General features: G+C 44.8%; 1 long non-coding RNA gene across 1 annotated transcript; it reads right to left on the bottom strand.

Annotated features, from left to right (window-relative positions):
• Positions 1-7,646: 7,646 nt before the first annotated feature.
• On the bottom strand, positions 7,647-9,675 carry LOC309328981. Its single transcript, XR_014150983.1, has 2 exons — positions 8,074-9,675; positions 7,647-7,808 (listed from the first exon to the last, which is right to left on the bottom strand). It is a non-coding gene; the product is annotated as an uncharacterized lncRNA (long non-coding RNA).
• Positions 9,676-10,459: the final 784 nt, after the last annotated feature.

Here is a 10,459-nt window from a genome sequence, read left to right as displayed (position 1 = left end):
TTATATAGCCAATTGATCACTGCGCTCTGCAGGTGCGGACACCTTCTTACCCAATGGAGGCTGATCCATTAGGGCAAGTGAGGCCCCACCCGGCCATCCTCCGCCTTCTCTCAGCCAGCACCCCACTTGCTTGTCTTCATACTTAAAACCAGTCCAGGAGTTGGCCCTGGCTGTCAGCTTCTTCCTCAGTCTCGGTGTTACAGCAGGGATGGAAACAAAACTAGGATTGGTTGGCTCTGGCGCCACCTGCTGCTGGTCTCCAGGCCTTCCGCCCTACCAAGTGAATGAGTACCAGACACCACTGATCTTACCAGGAGGTCCATCCAGCACAATGCGGGAATCGTGCCCTAAGTGTGATGGTATCCACCCTTTGGAATTCCCTCGCTGAGTATTAGACATGAAAAACATTGCCCTAAATATTAGAGAGGCGCCATCTCTGCTGTCGTTTTGGCGCCTACTGGAAATCTTCCTCTTCTAAAAAGCCTTTTAAATTGAGATCTGCTTCTGTATTAGAATTGTTTTATAATAGGTTTTTATTCTTTTATTCCTCATGGTTTGGCCTCCTTTGTGAGGAAGGGCAGGATACAAATTTAACAGTAAATGAGTGTTTAGGAATACACCTCTGTTCCCCATGCTTTATTTATTAAAGCTTTTATAGTCCACCTTTCATCAATTCAGATACAACACATAAAAACAACCAATTAAATGATCAAATAAACGACGACGTATCGTCAAATGAACCAAAGCAACTATAAAAGCAACACAGCAGAAATTAACTTAGGAAAAAATTAAACGCCTGGGCAAATAAGCAAATCTTAACCCAAACTTTATATGGGAAATGCCAGAGTAAATCTGGAGTAAATCTGATCAGTTGAATCTATAGTGAAAGGGCTGTTGAGTATATACCTCAGGGAAGAATTTGAACCTAGACTTTTTTGAAAGCATATTTCATTGCAAGTGCAAAGATTCTCCACTGAAGTGTCTTTGCAACCCACAGAGCTCCATGTATGCAATGGAAGGAATTGCGAAAATTGGAGTGAACCTCCCTGCTGTAGGGTTTTATTTGACAATACAGCACAGCTGTAATGTTTTGCTTGTGGTTTCATCTACTTTTCCTGGTTTACTTTTGAATTTGAACTCTTCCCTTTTAACTTTTTAATTTTCATTATTCTTATTGTCACTTGAATGGTACAGTGGTGCCCCGCAAGACGAACGCCTTGCAAGACAGAAAACCCGCTAGACGAAAGGGTTTTCCGTTTTGGAGGTGCTTCGCAAAACGAATTTCCCTATGGGCTTGCTTCGCAAGACGAAAATGTCTTGCGAGTTCCTGCGGGGTTTTCCCCCCCCCCTTTTCCTAAGCCCTAAGCCGCTTATCAGCTGATCCGCTAAAAGCCGCTAAACCGCTAATAGCGCTAATCCGCTAAGATGTCAATGGGCTTGCTTCGCAAGACGAAAAAACCGCTATACGAAGAGCCTCATGGAACGGATTCTTTTCGTCTTGCGAGGCACCACTGTACTTGGTTTAACTCTTCTCTGTAAGCTGTTTTGGGAGCCTCATTCCAGGGATGGAAAAAGCAAAGTAGACATGCATGCATGAAATAAAGCAAAAGCAGGGATGATCTCAGGCTGGCACACTGACCTCTTTGTGTGTGTCCTTACATAGCATCGATCTGAGACCCAGCATGTGTATCATCACCATTTATCTAATTATAACTTCCAGCTTGTCTGTGATAGATGTTTGCACAGGGAACTGGTGAGACTGAGAGATGGAACGTGTTGCATTTTCTCTAATGGTGTGGAACAAAATAAGCACCTGTTCATCCACAACTCCCAAGTAATTCCCTCTTTTACATCTTTGCTCTGTTGGCTACCTCATCGGCTATTAATTTCATACTTGCACTGGGGGGTTCCAGGGGTAGGAAATGCATCAGCTTCCCTGTGTGCTCCATCTCAATTATGCCTTTTTGCAAAACGATATGACCCTCCCCCTACTTTTTAGCAATATATTATTATTATGACGGGTGCTGTTGCTAGTTCACTGGAGATCTAAAGAGGAAAAAGCCAAATAAAAAGTACTTCCTATGGAGAAGAGCTCAGTCTTTGCATGTGTAATGTTTCAGGTTCAATCCAAGTAGGGCTAGGAGACTCTTCTCCAAAACTCTGAAGAGCAGCTACCAGTCAGTGTAGACGATACTGAGCTAGATAATAATGATAATGATAATAATTTTTATTTATACCCCGCCCTCCCCAGCCAAGGCTGGGCTCAGGGCAGCTAGCAAGCAATAATAAAAACAAGTTGAATGAATACAACTTAAAAACAATATTAAAATACAACATTAAAATATGGAAACATTAAAATATTAAAATGCAGCCTCATCACAGGAGGACAAAGGAAAAAGAAATAGAAAGAGGGGGAGGGAATCAAATTGGCTCCAAGCCAAAGGCCAGGCAGAACAACTCTGTCTTACAGGCCCTGCGGAAAGAAATCAGATCCTGCAGGGCCCTGGTCTCATGAGGCAGAGCGTTCCACCAGGCCGGAGCCAGTGTTGAAAAGGCCCTGGCTCTGGTTGAGGCTAATGTAACTTCCTTAGGGCCCAGGATCACTAGGGTGTTGCTATTTATGGACCTTGAGGCTCTCTGTGGGGCCTCAAGTATTTTTCGCTCTGTAAGACACACCCGACCATAAGACGCACCTAGTTTTAGAGGAGAACAAGAAAAAAAAAATTCTCTCCCTCTCCTCAGCATCTCCCCAGCAAAGCAGGAGGAGAAATGGAAGGGGCTCAGTTTCTCCTCCTGCTTTGCTAAAGGGGCGCTGCACAGAGAGGGAAAGCTGCACAGTGCCTCTCCAGCGAAGCAACGCGAAGCCTCCTGAGCGCAGCGGGAGCGCTCCCGCTGCGCTCAGGAGGCTTTGGGCGGCTATCCCTGAAGCCAGGAGAGCAAGAGGGATCGGTGCGCACCGATCCCTCTTGCTCTCCTGGCTTCAGCGATAGCTGCACAGCCTGCATTCGCTCCATAAGACGCACACACATTTCCCCTTACTTTTTAGGAGGGAAAAAGTGTGTCTTATAGAGCGAAAAATACGGCATATAATGTTGCTCTCTATGCAGTGGCAAAGCTGCATGCTCTGGCACCAGGGGCGGAGAGCAGGCGGGGGCGTGGCTGGTGCGCGTCCCGTGGGGCGTGGCGCACATCCCACAGGTGTGGTGTGCATCCTGGGGGTGTGGTGTGCTGCTTGCGGGGGTGTGGCGCCCGGCACGGTGTGGGGGGGTGCGCTGCATGTCCAGGGGGTTGGCCACAATGGTACCCCCCTTCCCAATGGTGCTGGGGGCGGTGCGCTCCCCCCGCCAGTGTTTCTGCATTCCTAAGCCAGTGATGCCATTACCAACTCCTTTCCTAGCAGTGAATTTTAATATGCTGCCTGGTTCTATTTTAATCTCTCAGCTTCTATAAATTCAGCATTATTAATCTTTGCTGCTGTTCTTCTAGGAAATTCTATTAGGCACTCTGTCTTTGGTTTATTTAATTTGCTTTTGTTCCTAAACTCTACCAGAGGAAAGGAGAAATCATGGAAGGCAGTAGCCACAAATTTGTAGGTACAGTGGTACCTCGGGTTACAGACACTTCAGGTTACAGACTCTGCTAACCCAGAAATAGTACCTTGGGTTAAGAACTTTGCTTCAGGATTAGAACAGAAATCGTGCTCTGGAGGCATGGCGGCAGTGGGAGGCCCCATTAGCTAAAGTGGTACCTCAGATTAAGAACAGTTTCAGGTTAAGAACAGACCTCCAGAACGAATTAAGTACTTAACCCGAGGTACCACTATACAAGGATCGAGATCAGAAGTGGGGATTTTTTTCCCCAGCCTCAAGGGTGCATTCCCTTCTGGTGGCCACAAGTGAATGGTGGGCAGGGGCACAGAAACAAATGTGAATGTTACCTTTATAAAGGAGGCTAGTTTCAACATACACTCAGGGCAGTGCTATTTTTCTAGAAAAAGAAGTGCCAGAACTTTAAATGCCTCCCTTTTTCTGTCATAATGGCAATGTGGCCACCTAATGGGTGCCAGAACAGAGTTTTGGTGATTTCCGGCTGAAAAAATGCCCTGTCTCAGGGACACATTTGACACAGGCAGCAGCTGAAGGAAAAGGGTCACTGAGGGGAGATTCTTGAGAGCCAGATAAGTCATGAAGGGCCACATTCTGCCCTGCCTCTGAGATTCTGTGCCCCTACTGTACAGGCTCAGAGTTCTTCTTCACAAGACTTTCCCCATTCACTTCAAAGGAGGGATCAGTTCTGTGAAGGAAGTGAACAGGAAGCCTGTACGTATAAAGATTAGTGAGCTTGTTTCAGTTAATGGCCATGGGTTAGGAACTTCATAGTAGTTTCTTTTTTTTTTTAATGATATTTATTAGAAGTTTCAAAAATTACAAAAAAAGGCAAAAAAGAGAACAACAAAAAATTAACAAAACATACATAACAGTACATCAAAAAAGAAAAAAACACACACATAAAAACCAATACACCAATAACAATAAAAAAAATCCAATATTCCATATCTCCATTCTTCATTTACTTGTTTCATCGACCTCCTCACACCTCCCTTTTTGTATTCTAGTTTAGTTATTTGTTTCAGCAAATTCTTTCCATCTTTCTCAATTTTTATTGAATAATTTGTCTTAACATTCTAACCTATTAGTTAACTCAGCAAATCCTTTCCATCTTTCACTATATTCTGTCATTCAATTTACCTTAATTTATTTTAACCTTATCTTTCTATAAAATACCTTAAAGCTTAAAACTTAATATTTATTTGTACATAATTCCTTATATCATTTCTACTAAAGCCAAATATTTTCATTCCAACATTTTCCTAATGCTCATTAATTTTACACTAATTCCCAATATAAGTAAAAAAATTTTTTCCAATCTTCCTCCAGCGTCTCTTCTTCCTGGTTTCGGGTTATGTCAGTCCTTACTGTCCGTTCCATCTAGTCCATCAACCTGGTAATCTTATGTCCGAGGCGCTTAAGTCTTTTCCATGTCCCTTCTGCAGATCTTCTTCCTGTTTGTACTTGTACTTGCACTTTACCTTATCTTTTGTTGATCTCTTTCTTAATTCCTTTCCTTTCTCATTGAGGAGTAGGTCTCGGGGATGTCCCAACTCAAAAATATCTCCATCTCTCCTCAGCAGATCGGCCCATTCCCCACAGTCCCATTCCCCACAATCAACAGTGTAGTCCAGAAAACATTTAAAGTCATGTTTCAAAGTCCCTCCAAACTTAAGGGCCCCCACAACTCCAGACCCCCCCGGCCCACTCCAGATTCAACCTTCAACAACAACGGCTTATGCTCCTGTAGGGCCTCGGGCTTCTCCATTTGTATTACTTGAGGTTCAACAGCAGCCTCCTCCATTATCTTCTGCGTTTGCACTTGCTCTGTCAAAGCAGGTTCCTGAGTTGGCTCCTGGATGGTTTCTGTATAAATATTCACTGTTTGTCCAAAACAGTCATCAAGTCCATCTTCTCATGCATCGGCTCCAACAAAGCGCTTGTCTTGCAAAAGGCAAGCACCAAAACTTCTTCCAAACACATTTTTGGAACTAGTTGTTTCAAGGTCACCTGTGGAATAAGCAGAGACGGTTTCAGGCAAGCCCTTCACACAGGGCCAGATTTAGGTTCGATGAGGACCTAAGCTACTGAAGGTAATGGGGCCCTTTATATGTCCAGCTGTCCTTTGTCAACAACAAATTGTCGCTGTTTTTTTAAGTTGAATGATGTATGTTATATTAAGGGACGTGGGTGGCGCTGTGGGTTAAACCACAGAGCCTAGGACTTGCCGATCAGAAGGTCGGCGGTTCGAATCCCCGCGACGGGGTGAGCTCCCGTTGCTCGGTCCCTGCTCCTGCCAACCTAGCAGTTCAAAAGCATGTCAAAGTGCAAGTAGATAAATAGGTACTGCTCCAGCGGGAAGCTAAACAGCGTTTCTGTGTGCTGTTCTGGTTTGCCAGAAGCGGGTTAGTCTTGCTGGCCACATGACCCGGAAGCTGTACGCCGGCTTCCTTGGCCAATGAAGCGAGATGAGTGCCGCAACCCCAGAGTCAGTCACGACTGGACCTAATGGTCAGGGGTCCCTTTACCTTTATATGTTATATTATATGGTAATTTACGGATCTTATAGGTATCTAAAGCCATCTGCTCATAACAAAATATGTATTTTATCAAAGTACATCCAGGTTTTTTCCCCCTTTAATTTTTTTGGGCCCCGCCAAGAGAGTGGGGCCCGAAGCTATAGCTTGTTTAGCTTATACATAAATCCGGCACTGCCTTCACAGATATATTCTTCCAGAAAGGAAGAATATATCTGTCAACAGTCAGGAGCAAAGTCATGAGGTTGGAAGCAAACAGGTACGCCCAAAAGTGAAGGGAGTGGCTTTTATGTGTACAAGGGCTATGATAGTATATAATAGATTGGTGCGTGTACTCAGTAAGTATCTTGGGAAATGAGATTATTAGGGTTGAGGAGTTGTGGGCTGTGACATTAGGTATCCCTCTACATAGGCACCAATGCTGCTGTATGTGGGAACGGGGCTGAGGGCCCTGTAGTGATGGCGGACACCGCCAGGCCTCCCAGTAGTGGCAGCGGACCTTGGCGGGCACCACGGCTTCCTCTCAATGCACGTGACGAGGCCCCCCAATGTTGGGAGGAACTCAGCGCCTCTGCTCTACAGTGATGTTTTAGGAAGAAGGAAAAAGTGAGTCATTTTACCTTTCTTCCCTTCTCGACACACATACAGACAAAAGCTGTACAGTGGTACCTCAGGTTACATACGCTTCAGGTTACATATGCTTCAGCTTACAGACTCCGCTAACCCAGAAATAGTGCTTCAGGTTAAGAACTTTACCTCAGGATGAGAACAGAAATCTGTACTCCGTCGGCGCAGCGGCAGCAGGAGGCCCCATTAGCTAAAGTGGTGCTTCAGGTTAAGAACAGTTTCAGGTTAAGGACAGACCTCCGGAACGAATTAAGTACTTAACCTGAGCTACCACTGTATAGCTAGAATGTGCCTTAAGTTCAGGGCTAGCAGCCAGTCCCAAACCTCACACTATTTCATTGCTGATTCCACTTTCCTCCTCTCTCAGTGGGCGAAGCTCACACTATTTTGAAACGTTCAGCTGGAGTTAAATTGCTAGTTCTATCTACTACTGCTTTTTTGTGATCGCTTCCCCCCCTCTTCCCATCCCAACTTCGGTGGCATTGTTGCTTTCTGTTTTCTGTGACTTAATACCAGATGTTGAAAAACAGCTTTAAAATAAAGGCTTATGCTTCAGAGAGGCAAACACACATGCCAAAAACCTACGTGACTCCAGCCCATGAAGCTAACAAGCAAGCGATAAAGCAGAACTGCAAGCCAAGGCTGTCCCCAAGCTGTGTCCATTGTCAACAAGTGGCTGCATTTCCCCCTCAAATTGCAAATGCAGCCAAACTCCAGCGGCTCTTGTCTCTCTTCTGGGAAGGTGTTTGGTCATCTCAGCTGAGAAGTAGAAGATGGATTCCTCCTTCCTCCAACTCTCGCTTGGCAGCAGCCTTGAAGCAGGACCCAACTGAGGCTGGCAAGAAAGGAGGCAGAGACCAAGGTTTCCCCAGCATCCTCCGAAAGCACACTTTATTATGGAGAATGTAAGACAAAACATCAAACGAATAGGGATGTAGCCACATTTTTAAAATATAAAGTGCTCACCTAAATACCATGTTAAGTTCCGAAAGGCGGGTTATTCAGCATTATGCTCTTGAAGGGGAGAAATGTTTACCTTGCCTTCTAAAGAAGAAGAGGAGGAGGAGGAGTAGTTTGGATTTGATATCCCGCTTTATCACTACCCGAAGGAGTCTCAAAGCGGCTAACATTCTCCTTTCCCTTCCTCCCCCCACAACAAACACTCTGTGAGGTGAGTGGGGCTGAGAGACTTCAGAGAAGGGTGACTGGCCCAAGGTCACCCAGCAGCTGCATGTGGAGGAGCGGAGACGCGAACCCGGTTCCCCAGATTACGAGACTACCGCTCTTAACCACTACACCACACTGGCTCTCTAAAAAGAAATGGAAGAATATCCCCCCTCCCTTTCAGGTTCAATGGCCAATATTACTTAATCACACACATTCACACTCATTATGAGGCCATTTAAGATCCCTGAGAAGGATGCATTGAATACTGTAGAGGTAGGGAACCTACAGCTGTTCGGGGGACTCACAAATCCTGTCCAACTCAACCAGCATGGCAAGGGTCAGGGATGGGAGCGATAGCCCTGCAGATGTTGTAACTCCCCTCGTCCCTGGGCCACTTACCATGGTATACTGGGGGAAATGGGAGTTCTAGTCCAATAACATCTGGAGAGCTGCGGGTTCTTCATCTGTCACTAGCTATGCTAAGGATGGGGAACTTGCAGCCCTCCAGATGTTTTTTTTGGAGCAGGACTCCCATTTATCCCTAACCTGTGATAAGATGATAGAAATGCAGAAGAGAAGATGTTGATGACTTACACATTATAAGATACAGTGATAAAAACAATCCAGGATATTAACAAAATACAGCTTAAATCTTGGCATATTTTAACAAGTGGGTTAGATTACATTAAAAACACTGTTGATTAGAAAGGGTGGTATTCAACTAAGTTATACTCTGCCAGGACCCACTGAAATGAGTCAGGTCTCTTAATTTCATTGGGTCTACTTTGAGTAAAGCTTAGTTGACTTCTACCCGATATGTTTTAAGCCTTCTGGTGACCACTAAAATTGAAAATTGCAAGCAGATGGGAAACTGCAGAGATACAAGAGAAAAACCTGGGTGTGGAGAGTTTGGAACATTTCAGAAAAATGAAGAATATGTGTGTGGGGGGGTTGTTTGTTTTTTTAATAGCAAAATCAATCAGATTTCTCCCTTGCTTGGCACACCAGATACGGCCAGAATACTTTGTTGGAGATCTTATGCTGCTTAGTGCAGAAGTGTGAAATATGGCAACATGCTTTTTATGTAGTTATACAAAGCCCACTTCGTTATAAGCTGAAGTTAATTTGGAAATCTCCAGTTCAGATCTCTGCCCAGCACTGAAAACAATGGCTGTGGGCAAGTTATTTGTCATCTTAACCCATTTTGATATGACATTATGACAGTTACCGAAATAACACTTGTAACTGAAAATTGCAATAAAACATGAAACAAATGGGTGCCTGGTTGTCCTCATGGTTTGCGGCGCAAAGCCTCACCCTCTCCTGTAGGAGGAGCACTGGAACCAAAACCAAATGCAAAAATAGGTAAGGAACCTTCAATGATGCATGATTAACTCCCCCTAGTGCATAGTGCAAGGTCCCTGAAGTGTTGGCAGAGTTTGGTAGCAACCCCAAGTACATTGTGGTCCAGATTTCATCTCCTTCCACAGGAGCAACATCTTTGCCTCCTAGGTCACAAAGTTGCCATGACAACAGAGGAGGCAGTAGCCTAGACCAGGCATAGGCAAACTCGGCCCTCCAGATGTTTTGGGACTACAACTCCCATCATCCCTGACCACTGGTCCTGTTAGCTAGGGATGATGGGAGTTGTAGTCCCAAAACATCTGGAGGGTCAAGTTTGCCTATGCCTGGCCTAGGCTCACCAAAGTTCCCTGGAAGGCTGTCCTTAAACTGAAACCCCACATGCCCATCAACCTGTGCTGGTTTAAAGTTGATAGTATTGGAGGAGCAGAAATGTTATCTACCCAGCCCGCCCTTCTCTGAGCATGCAGGTTGGGTTCTCAACATCTCCAGGGTAGACTGGGAAATAATACCCCTGTCTGGAATCCTAGGCAGATGCTACCAGTCAGTGTAGACAATATGGAGTTAGAGGGGCCAATGGCCTGATTCTGAATAGAATCATAGAATTGTACAGTTGGAAGGGACCCACGAGGGTCATCTAGTCCAACCCCCTGCAATGCAGAAATATTTTGCCCAACGTGGGGCTAGAACATACAACCCTGTGATTTAAAGCGTCTCCTGCTCTACCAACTGAGCTATCCCGGGAGTGTATAAGGCAGCATGCACGTTCCAATAAAATGCACCAAACTGATGGGTACTTCTCTCCTAGTTAACTGGTGATGGCACTATTAAAAAGGAACCTTTGCATAAAACTTTGCATAAAACATTAGCAGCATTTTGTCCAAGTGAGGTTCTACTAAATACTGCATGGAATACCCTTTTTAGCAAACAACAGTGACACCCACATAAAATATTGGTTTGAGTATTAAGTCAAAAAAACCGTTGTGATTTTCACATGCACAAAATAATTATTCTACACTATCAGAATTTCAACGGGAGCCCTTATTGGCTCCCCACAAACACAGCCAATCCTCACAGTCTGTCTACTTCACTGCTGCAAACCTGATTATTATCATTCTGAGAATTGGATTGTCTGACTGGATGGCTTCTGGCAAACGT

This window comes from Podarcis erhardii (genome assembly GCF_964252035.2).
Source record: "Podarcis erhardii genome assembly, chromosome: 14".
NCBI classification, from domain to species: domain Eukaryota; kingdom Metazoa; phylum Chordata; class Lepidosauria; order Squamata; family Lacertidae; genus Podarcis; species Podarcis erhardii.
This window is presented reverse-complemented; position numbering and strand designations above follow the sequence as displayed.